This window comes from Pan paniscus, chromosome 14 (genome assembly GCF_029289425.2).
Source record: "Pan paniscus chromosome 14, NHGRI_mPanPan1-v2.0_pri, whole genome shotgun sequence".
Lineage (NCBI taxonomy): Eukaryota > Metazoa > Chordata > Mammalia > Primates > Hominidae > Pan > Pan paniscus.
In genome coordinates, this window is record NC_073263.2 from 18,511,537 (window position 1) to 18,523,574 (window position 12,038).

Genomic DNA, 12,038 nt, shown 5'->3' on the forward strand with positions numbered 1-12,038 from the left:
AAACATATTAAATTCTAAAACCATTTCAGGCAATATCAAACCTAATATCAGAATTTTAATGTCCCATATACTTCAAATTTTTAAACCTTACAAGCTTATTAAGCTTATAATTAAAGAAGAAAAAAAGTGAAGTACTCATAAATGGAGGAAGCATAGCTCAGTAAATGAACTCTAGTTAGCTGGACATCATGTAACGTGTCCTACACTCAGAATAAATCCTCACTCTGTAACTAATAGATATTTTGTTTTCAGACAAGTTGCTTCTCTTAGGCTCCCTGGTTTCTTCTAAAAAATAAGGATTTTGCTACCTTACTTCAGTAGGTTGTTAGGAAGATGTAATAAGATTACATGTTTAAATGTTCAGGAAATAGTAAAGCAATGGAATGATTTATTCTTGAACTTTATTGCTTGGTGTGTGTTTTTCTATAAGTTCTAATATTCAATTGTTGCAGTTTTCAGAAAATGTTATTAAGTGCTAATTTTGGTTATTAGTTGTATTCTTTGTGGCTTGTAATTCAGGGCATTTTACCTAATTCATAACTAATCTGATTAAAATAGATTACCTAATTGTCTCCCATCACTGAGCTCATCAATCACACCAAAGGCAGAAAACTAATAGGTGTCAAAACCTGGGCTTGGACAACTACCTCTCCTTCTCTACCTCCTCAAACTCTGAGCCAGCAGATCTGTGCTAGGACGCTGGATCTCCATGGTCCTCTCCAACTAACAGATGAGACAAAACCCTGCTTTTATTGTTTTTCACTTCCATGAAGGAAATGCAAGTTGACATTTTGTCATTTCCAAGACATGTACTAGCAACAAGTAACATCCCCTTATTACTCAGCTCTGTTCTCATTTCAGAGATCACCTTACATCAATAGTTTTATAGTGATAATCACAATTTCAATATTGGGTGTCTTCTGTTTTGGTTTCACTCACACTGCTTCCTTGGAGCTACTCAACAAATAGTCAAATGACCTTCCCGGGACTATGCAAAATATGGAATGCTTTCTGAATTTGTGTGCCATCCCTAGGCAGCAGCCATGCTTACCTGCTCTGTATTGATCCAATTTTAAAATATGTGCTGCTGAAACAAGTACAAAGCCCTGTTTGATACATGGATACTCATGAGTTACGGATGAGGCTTAGCTCTGTTAAATCCAACTCACTGACTTTAGATTCAGAGAATTTTATTGAATGGCTTCCTGTGAGGTAGAATTTTAAAATATATTTAAAACTCCTGGAAGAGTTGTGATTAGCCCAGGAGATTTTCATTATCATAGAGACACATTAATTGAGGGGCCAATTGCAAGTTGGTTCCCACTACTCGGTGGAAAGATAACATGGAACCTTCTGCTATCTAACCAAAGCTGCTCCACAGGATGTAAAAAGGCCTCAAGGTACAGATCTGATAGCAAAAGGGAAAGGGAACCCTAATCTCTTCCTGCAACATGATTTTAACATCCCTGACTGTTGAGAGCAATCCCAACTAATATTGGTTAAAGAACAGACAAACACGGGTCTCAAAGGATAACTTACCATGAATGCCTAGGCTAAGTCTAGCTAAGATGTGGGCTCCAAATAAGGTTTGTAGTGTAGGGTGAGGATCAACTTGCTCGACATTTGTGTGGGTAAAGCTAGGAGGCCTAGCTGCCAGATCAGGGTGCTGGGAACAACGACTGAGTATAAGTACATAAATTAATAAACACCGTAGCTTTGAACTCTATGTATGAATCACCACAAAAACTGAGGGGTCTGAATGAGTGAAGGCATCCTGGTGGCAAAGGTCAATCATTATCAGATTGCAGGACTGGTTACAATGGCAACAATACAGGAAGTGAGTCCATGGAAACAACAGAAAGATCAGAATGGCCTTTTTCCCCCTTCTTCTGACTTGTAAAGAAAGATTGCCTTCCTTGGACTTAGGAAACCCCTTAGCTTCTTGGAAAATTCAAAGAAGGAAGACACAGGAGATAGCCCCACGGGAAAATACAAGATTTTCTGCTAAATTGGACATTTCAAGACCCAATAACTAATTAGAAAAGTCAGGCCAGGCATGGTGGCTAGCACTGTGAGAGGCCAAGGCAGGTGGATTACTTGAGCTCAGGAGTTCAAGACCAGCCAGGGCAACAGAGAACTTGTTTCAAGGAAAAAAAAAAAAAAGAAAGAAAAGGAAGGAAAAGAAGTAAAAAATGTGGCTCTTTTTATCCCATGCATGGGGATTATACTTAGAATAAAATGAACAACATTGAGATCCCTAGAGATAAAGGTCTTAAAAATCCTGAAAACATCTTGCACTCTACTTCTAACTAATCTAGACTTCTGCTTGATTTCTGGCTAAAAGGTAGACTAACTCATTGCTATTTCAAACCATCTGAACAAAACTAGGAACTCTCACCTAATGAATAAGATGGAATAGTTGCAATTATTTTAAACTTCAATTCAATATTAACTGGCCTTTTAACATAAACACTTACTTTGTCAAACAGCGAGAAATAGCGTAATCTTCTGCATCTTGTCCACACATGTCTTGAGTAAAGACATTAATATTTTGTTTAAGAAGGATGTTGACAATACCCGGAGAGTCATAGTGCACAGCAACCATGAGGGCTGTTCTAAAATAACAAGGAAATCACTCCACTCAAGAACTTTAATAAAGACTTTTTTAAACAGCTAGTTTGATACACTTTACCAATTTAATATCCATCTGTCAGTGTCGACATAATAACATTTTGCATGTACTAGCTTGGGTCTATAAGCATCTAGGGTGCTCAGGTGTTCATCTTTATAAATTGTCACCAAGTCTAAAAGAAAAGGACAACAAGGAAGCCTCCTGTCCCACTGGGGTATGACATAATACAAGTTGCTAACTTACAGTCCTTTGATAGCCAAGAAACTGTGCTGAGGTCACTTATCTAAAGTAGGTAAAGATTTAGATGAAGATTCCCCCATTGCTTTCCTAGTCTGATATATTGTAATTTATATCAGCTAGGGGTCAGATAAGAGCTATCTGCAGACTGAAAACAACAACAACAATAATGATGATGATGATAATACTAGTAGTCATAAACTAAAAGTCCACACTTTAAAAATTAATAAAACTGGCCAGGTGCAGGGGCTCATGCCTGTAATCCCAGCACTTTGAGGAGCCAAGGAGAGCAGATCACAAGGTCAAGAGATCGATACCATCCTGGCCAACATGGTGAAATCCCATCTCTACTAAAAACACAAAAATTAGCTGGGCATGGCGGTGCGCGCCTGTAGTCCCAGCTACTTGGAAGGCTGAGGCAGGAGAATCGCTTGAGCCTGAGAGGTGGAGGTTGCAGTGAGCCAAGATCACACCACTGTACTCCAGCCTGGCAACAGAGCCAGACTGCATCTCAAAAAAAACTTAATAAAGCTAATACAAAACCCTTTAGCTAATAAAAGATTACAGTACCAAAAACATCCAATTATAAATAACAAACACTCTGTATTATAGGAGAAGATGAATCCTACTATACTGTTATGTTACTCAGTCCAAATATTTGCTGATCTATCTGATTATTCATGGTGATATTTTTCACTATATGCCAATAATTACATTAATCTTCTTATTAGTATTTCTGACTTGAGTGACTGTTACCACTCTAGAATACTCAGGTTTCATTTAAAAAGAACTACTGTACCATCTCAGGCTATCAACGGCATGTGTACTTGCTTTGTTTTTCAATAAAAATTCCACCATTTTCTCTTTCTTGCAAATTATAGCGAATAAAAGTGGGGTATTATTGTCCTATAAAACAGCAGAAAAAATTAATAATTCACAAAATTACATATTTCTCAACTGAACTGAAAATCTTCTCTAAGGTGCTTTGAACTTCAACATACAATATACAAAGGAAGTAAATGAAAAGCAGTCCCTTCCTTCTCACTCCTCTGTGCTTTCCGATGTGCTGCTTTTTGCCTTGCAAACAACCCTCCTCTGTCTCCCCGGATTAACTGTGGTCATTGCCAAAACTCACTTTAAACATTTACCAGTCCCAAGAATCCTTGCTGTGATCACAGCACTTAGCATGGTACATTGTAATCATTTCACTGTGTCCCACTGAAACCAAGAGCTTCTTGAGGCAAGGGCTGTATCTTTTGTCTCTATAGCCCCAAAACCCTAAGACACAGTAGCAAACATTTTAAGTTTTTTACATAAATTAATGATCTAAATTATTCTCACTAAAGCAGTGTTTCTTAAACTATATTCCAAAGAATATTTGCCTTACCAGAAGTATTATACCCCAAGAGAAAGACTCCATGACCATCTGCATTTGAGAAGTATTATAAAACTGTATGTTATGTCCAATAATCAAGAAATCTCTTGAATTTTACCTAATCCCCATTTGACAATACTATTTGGGGCAAACATTAACATTTGAGGAATTAAGAGTTTTAGGGGTACAGTTGCCAGAGCTTCCCAATGCAGGTGGAGGTTTTTTCTGGGTGGTACAAACTTGCTTGATTCACTTCTATCAATGGTGTCAGGATCCCAGATGCGAATGTCAGGCACTCCTGCTCCAAATGGGTCACTATGGAAATGAGCTTTGAATTAAGAGAGATTGGCTTCAAATGCACTTATTTTCCTTATTATTAAATAGTCCATGGGTTTTTTCCCTAATACAAGAGAACAGATTTTTATCTTTACTGTTTGAAAGCTCAGTATGTTCTGTGTAAGAGAAATAGGTTTAAAAAACTTAAGAACAAATATTTAAAAAACCAAAGCTCAGTAAGAAATACTATTCTAATTATAATGGTAATCCCGGGACCCCAGGGCAGCTCTACTTTTTAAATCCATTTTTATTGGCTTCCACTTAAAGGGCTACTTAAAATTATTTTTTATTTTAGACAAAATATAAATCCAAAATAAAAACATAATGGCTTATCAAAAAAATTCTCATACTGATCCATATGAATTATTTCTGGCATAATAAAAGCCAGTAAGTCACTTGCATTTCTAAGGAAGAGCACTGAGGAGAAAGATGTAATATCTGCAATATTCATAAATTATCCAACTACAACCAGGAATAACCTAAAAAGGCTTCTAGGCATTCTTATGGGCAGAGAATTATTTGTGGTATATATAAAGAAAAGAGTTTCAAAAACTTCTAAATTCTAAAATTCAACTCCATAACTGAGGGATTTATATACTCTATAGACTATATATTATAACAAATACGTGCTGACTTAAAAACCTTGAAATCTGTATTGAAATATACTATAACATAGGAGTTGTAAACTCAAATACTTACAAGGACAAAGGAAGGTTGCCTGAGTAAAGGAAGTACTAAGGTGGGCACAGTAGCAAACTGGAGAATACATGCCTTTTCTAAAGGGGCAACCTCTGCACAGCAGACCAAACAGTGATAGAAACTCAGGGGACACCAGATTTGATTTTGTAGAATAAGCCTGAAGTCCAGATATCTACACCAGTCTTCTAAATTTTACATGTTGATTCAACTTACAGAGGCAAACAAACAAATCTGTGTACCACATTAGAATATAGCCCTTGTGTTTTTATATTCGCTATTAAAGTGTTACTAAATGGTTGTGTATAATCCAAGTATTTGCATGTAAAATATTTTCTTTCTCTAGCATCATGTTTTACCAAAAAATCAGACTCTCATATATAATAAAAATTGCTAAAAAAAAGACTCATAATACCTGCTTCAAGAATTTTTCCAACATTTATTCATTTAAAATATATTTGTATATAATTTTCCCAGATTGTTAACCAAATAGATAATTGGTTCATAGGACTGCTAAAACTAAATTATTAAAAGAATTCATATCTGTATTTTTATTAACTCCATGGACTTCAGTGTTTAAAACTGACATTTTGGTTATGCTAAAGCTCTATAAACTTAACAAACATACTGAGCTAGTTCATAATACAACTTCAACTAAAAAAAATAGTTTAGGATTTGCTACTATTCTAATTGAGAAAGCCCAACTTGTAATGAACATTTGTTGACACATAATCACCTGCATGGTGACAAAGGGACATCAAATCATGAAAGGATCAGCCTCTACCTATTGAAAGATTACCCATAAGCAAATTTCTAAAGACTCTGAATGGTAGTGAATGATTAATTGTGGGAAGGAAAAGGTGTTATTCTGTAAGCTGAGAGATATTGCCAATAATATTTCCTTTCACTTCCCAGTCACAGACGTAGAGAAAGACAGATAAGTCAGGCTAATATTACTGAAAAGGAGAACTTTGAAGTAGCACCTATCAAATGCCAATTCTTCTAGAGATTTCTTATGTTTCTGAGATACAGAAATTTATAGGTTGCAATTATCTATTCTGGGGTTCTTAATCAGGAGTGTATCCAAACCTTGAGGGTTTTTTTTTTGTTTGTTTGTTTTTTTGCTGTTATTGTTGTTAGAGGCAAGTCTCGCTATGTTGCTCAAGGTGAACTGAAACTCAGGCTCAAGCTGGGACTACAGGAACATGTCACTGTGCCTAGCTTCAAGAAAACGTTTTTAAAAATATTCAGACCTTATTAGGTGTATTACATCAAAATCCTCAGGGGAAAGCCTACAATTGTGGATTTTTAACAAAATGTCCTCAGGTCACTGTAATGCACAATTCTGAGAATTAGTGCAGTAATCACTTCAGTCTCATCTCTCACCCACATGGCTAATTCCCTTTATCAGTTGGACATGTGGCCAAAAAGAGAAAAGAGTAAGAGATAGTGTCATTTATTAAAGCTCCAGTTAAGTTTCCTGGGTATGGGTAGAAAAGAGACAAGTAAACTCAAAATCCCACTTGATTTTGCTATTTATAAGCTCCTTATCTCCCACCTTCCCACCAAGACATTCTAGGTTTGAGAGGAGTCTTTAGACTCTTATCTAAGTGGCTGTTTCTGCCAGGATGGACAATAAGTCAGTTAATAATTTGTTCCACCTTCTGCTGAAGTTTTTCTCACTTCATCACCACATATTCACTGCCAATCTAGTTTCCTCAGAGTCCTCCTAAAATTAATCTCTAGGTAAGTTTCAACTCACTCTCATTTTCAAACCAAAAATTATTAGACCCAAAGCTAAAGAGCACCTTGTCTCAACACATAAACTGGAAGAACAATAAACTAAGAGAAAAAAAAAAAAAAAACTCTTCTTGGCATTTTCCCTCATTACCTAATTTCCAAGTGACCTGCATATTTCTGATTGCTCTCCTTTTCCCTTCCCATTTTCCCCTCTTAAGGCTTCTTGTGCCACTGAGAGATGATACATCAGTTTTTCAGAAAATTAGCAGCAGCAGCAACATGTCCACTTATTGTAAGTTGCTTTAGTTTTGTTTTGAGTTTTAAGATAAAGCCTATTTCCAGGGCATGATTTCTTTCCTGTGTTGTTTTACACTAATTGGTTGGGGGGGGGGGTGCGCGGGGAAGGAAAGAATAACCCTGCACAGAAAAAAAGTTGAAAAGGTTTTACCTTTAACAAATTCACAAATATTTTCCAAAGTGCATTTTATAAAGCTGTACCCTTTAATGCTCCTTTAAAAGTATCAATATTTAAAATAAAATCTTAGACAATTATTTCAAAATAATTTGCATTTGCATTCAGGGAATGGTTGAGCTTCCAAATATAAAAAATTGACCCTTACCTATGTCAACGTTAAAACAAATATTTTGAGAAGAAAATTGATTGATCTATACCTTGTCCAGTGCTTCAATATCTGCATCATGGGAAAGTAGTTTTTCTGCCAGTGAGGTGCTCTCACTATACGTGGCATAATGGAGAGCAGTGCTGCGGTACATATCCTTAAGGTTTGGATTGGCGCCATGTTCCAGCAGAATAACGGCACAAGCCTCTTCCTGGCAATGGACAGCCTGTCCGTATTAGACCAAGAAATAGATTGTAAACTCTAAGAAATTCAAAATACACTTTCCACAGGTTTCACCAAATAGTTATATTTAAATGAGATCAATTTATTTTAATTCTATGTATGCAAATCAAATCCATGTCATGCTAAAAGAGTTGGCTCTAATATACCTGTATCAAAGGTGTTCTATTTTCTTTGTCACAGATATCAATCTGGCATTTTCTGCTAACCAGGAGAGTGACCACTTTCACATGGCCGCTGGCACAGGCCAAATGTAGAGCAGTTCTACGAGAGTAAGAGGACTTCTTAGGAAACTGTAGTGCAACATCTCAAAACATACAATCATTCATGTAACTGTAAAAATTGAAGAGCATGTTTTTCCTCTGCCTTCAAAACAAATACTTATTTTTTTGAAGAAAGTACAATACTTACTAGCTCTTATTGCTCACTGCCTTAATGAAAACAGCAGCCTATCTGAATAGAAAGAGCTCAGTCTTTGGATTCAGTTCAATTAGGATTTGAGTCCTACTTTAAATCCTGTCACTTGCCAACTATTTCTTAGCCTTTCTGTGCCTCAACTTCCTCATTAATGAAGATGACAATAGTAGCTATCTCATAGGATACCACTGTGATGCTTAAATGAGAAGCTATGTATTTAGAATAGTTCCTACAACAACTCAATAATTGTAAGATTTTTGTTTTTTGAGACAAAGTCTCACTCTTTTGCCCAGGCTGGAGTGCAATGATGCAACTATAGCTCACTGCAGCCTGGAACTCCTGGGCTCAAGCGATCCTCCATCCCCAGCCTCCTGAGCAGCTGGGATTACAGATGCACACCAGCATGCCCAGCTATTTATTTAAAAATTTTTGTAGAGTAAGAATCTCACTTTGTTGCCCAGGATGGTCTCAAACTCCTGGCATCAAGCAATCCTCTCACCTCAGCCTCCCAAAGTTCTGGGATTACAGGTGTGAGTCACTGCACTCAGCCAGGTATTATAATTGTTACTATTACTACTTAACAAAAACATTTTAATTAGGTAAAAGATACAATTATACCTACTTTGCAGGATGGCTTAAAGAGTAGGTCACATTTTAATACCTCTGACATTGGAATGCCACTTATATTATTATAACTATAATTGGTAGCATTTTAAAAATTATCTTATTGATATATAAAATAGCGGGGTATGACACAATCCATGAGACCTTACATTAAGTAGAATATGGTATACTCAGCAGGTCTAGGGCAGTTCTAGGCATATAATTGGCACTCAAATACATTTTAGTTCTTAAAGGTACTATGGGGAAAGAGCACTGAAATAACAATGCATTTTTTTAAAAAATTAATTCCTTCATTTTCAAACAAATTGAAGCCAAAGGAAACTCATGATTCAAATGAATACATATGGTTCATTTTATTCAATACTTATAATACTTACAGAATATATGCAAATAACACTTTCCAATGATTAATATTAGTATTTAAGACTGGTAAACTTTTCAAAGAGCAGTTAAAGGTTATCTTCTACTATTTTCTAAGTTCAGAAATGCTTTTGTTTGAAAGGTGGGACACAAAGTTTCAAGGAGATTAAGTCCCAATATTCCTATTTTAAATCTCTCAGCTTGTGCAGGCAGGGCAGGTAAACATGAAGTTTTTAAGGATAGAAGCGTCCTGAGAGATAGTAGAATATGTCTGCTACATAACAGGTACTCAGGTTATGTTTGATGAATAAATGGAATGAAAGAATGGATAAATACAGTTGGGGAGATCGATATTTTTAAATAAACTCCTATAAAGCAATATTTTTGCAATAGTAATTATTTATGTTATTTTTATTTTTAAAGAATACAATTAAAATGAAATTACTAATCTATCATTGTTTGCATAAATTGAGTGACTATATAAGAAAAACATGTACATAATAACATATACAGATAATAAAATCTGGAAACAGATAAAAACATTCCCTTTTTACTTCTGAAGAGGCTAAAAGTTCAAAGAAGATAATACACAAAATAATGATAAAAAATAGAAAGCGAGAAATTATTTTTAATATTGTAAGATTCATATTCCTCTCTTCCCAAGGATTATTCCTTTATTAATAAACTTTACTACAAGTTTTGTACATGCTCACTGCAGCAATCACAGATAAGAAAAAGGAAAGGAACTTTACTTAAAATACAATTGCTCAGAAATCACAAATTTTATATTTTGTACATATTTTTTGCTAAAACAAGACCATAGTATATTTGTGTGTATGTATAATTTAACTGATTTTTTTCCTCGCTAGCTATAACAAAATACATCTTTGCACATCAATGTACTTCTGTATCTATTGCCACCTTCAATGGTCACATATTATTCCATCCTACGGATGCAACTGAAATTTATTTATAGGATCCATTCTATGGGTTCTTTTTAAAAGAAGTGTTGCAAAAAATAAAGTGCATGTATCTTTATTTTCTAAGTGTGTTTTGGTATAACGGAATTGATGGGTAAAGGGCATACATATTTTTTAAATGTAGTACTTACCACCGAATTACCTATTTGAAAAGTAATCAGCAACTTAGACTTTAAGCAGGAGTGTAAAACATCCTCACAAATCTTGTGGATAGAAAACTGTTTCATTCCTCTTTTAATTTAAATTCTTATACCAGAAAAGTGAAGGACTTTTTCCTACATACACAAGTAACTTGTAGATCTGGAAAAAAGTACTTTGCCCAATTTTAGAGTTTTTGATGATTTGATTTGAAAGAATTCCCTGTAAAATGAGAATGTACTTTTCATCTAATGTGTATATATACATACAACTTTTCATCCAATGTGTATACATAACTGATATATATATAACAGATTATATCTGTAATATATATGGTATATGTATCAGTAAAATATATATCATACGATATATAATAAACAATATAGGCCGGGCACCGTAGCTCATGCCTGTAATCCCAGCACTTTGAGAGGCCGAAGCAGGCAGATCACTTGAGCTCAGGAGTTCGAGACCAGCCTGGCCAACATGGTGAAACCCCTCTCTACTAAAAATACAAAACTTAGCCAGGCATGCTGGCACCTGCCTGTAATCCCAGCTACTTGGGAGGCTGAGCGAGGAGAATTGCTTGAACCCGCGAGGCAGAGTTTGCAGTGAGCCAAGATTGTGCCACTGGACACCAGCCTGGGCAAAGAAGTGAGACTCTGACTCAAAAAATATATATATATAATGAATTCCCTATAAAATGAAAACATACTTTTCATCTGAATATACATATAATATAGTTAATATTTTTCAAGTAAGTTCTCTTTTGTTGTTTTTTTTTTTCTGAAACACAGGCAGTTTTAATTTTTAGTTTGCTAAATCAACCTTCAGAATGTCTGCTTATGAGGTCATTCTTAGGAAGGCTTTTGTCAACATAAAGTGTACCTGCAAAATAAGCGTTTGTGTTTTCTTCTGGTACTTTACTCATTTGCATATGTAAAAATTTCAATCTGTATTCCATCAGGAACTTTGTTTGTGACATAAAATTTCATTAGTTTTCTTCAAACAGCAAACTTTTTATTATTAATAATTCATCCTTTCCTACTCATCAATCCTTATGTATATCTTACATAATTTCAGTGTTTCTGGGTTGCCTATTCTGTTCCATGCGTTTATCTGTCTTTTCAGCTGTTAGTAAACAATTAATTGTAGAAATTAATAGCACACTTTGATATCTAGAGGAGCCAGTGTTTTTTCACTCCATTATGAAATTTTTTAAAATGTCATCACAATAGCGAAAGACAGCAGGTGTCATACAAAAATCTTAAAACCTTGATATTTCCATTCAGTCTATGTAAAATTGATTAACACAGAAAGAGCTCACATTTTGGGAAAAATGTGCCTTCCCATTCAAGAACACAGAACCCACCTCACCCTTCCAAGTTTCTCTCTAAGAACCTTCAGTAAAGAACCTACCTACACAGGGGGATACGGATGTAAAACGGACAGTTTTATCTGAGAACTTTTCACCTACTGAAAATAACTCACGGTATTTTTGAGAGGGAAATGAGTTCTCTCATTAGGCACCTCCTATAATGTATATAAACCATGTTTTAAACGTGTACGTTAAAAATAACAACACTGTATATGCTTAAATTTGTGAGTTAAATCACTCAAATTCTCCACCAACTGCTCCAGCCAGG

At 35.3% G+C, this 12,038-nt stretch overlaps 1 non-coding gene and 1 pseudogene across 1 annotated transcript; both read right to left on the bottom strand.

Annotated features, from left to right (window-relative positions):
• The window catches only part of LOC117974340 (putative ankyrin repeat domain-containing protein 20A2), a 45,934-nt pseudogene that overhangs the window by 32,993 nt on the left and 903 nt on the right, over positions 1-12,038 (bottom strand).
• LOC112436975 (U6 spliceosomal RNA) lies at positions 994-1,100 on the bottom strand. The gene has a single exon (XR_004666049.1). It is a non-coding gene; the product is annotated as a U6 spliceosomal RNA (small nuclear RNA).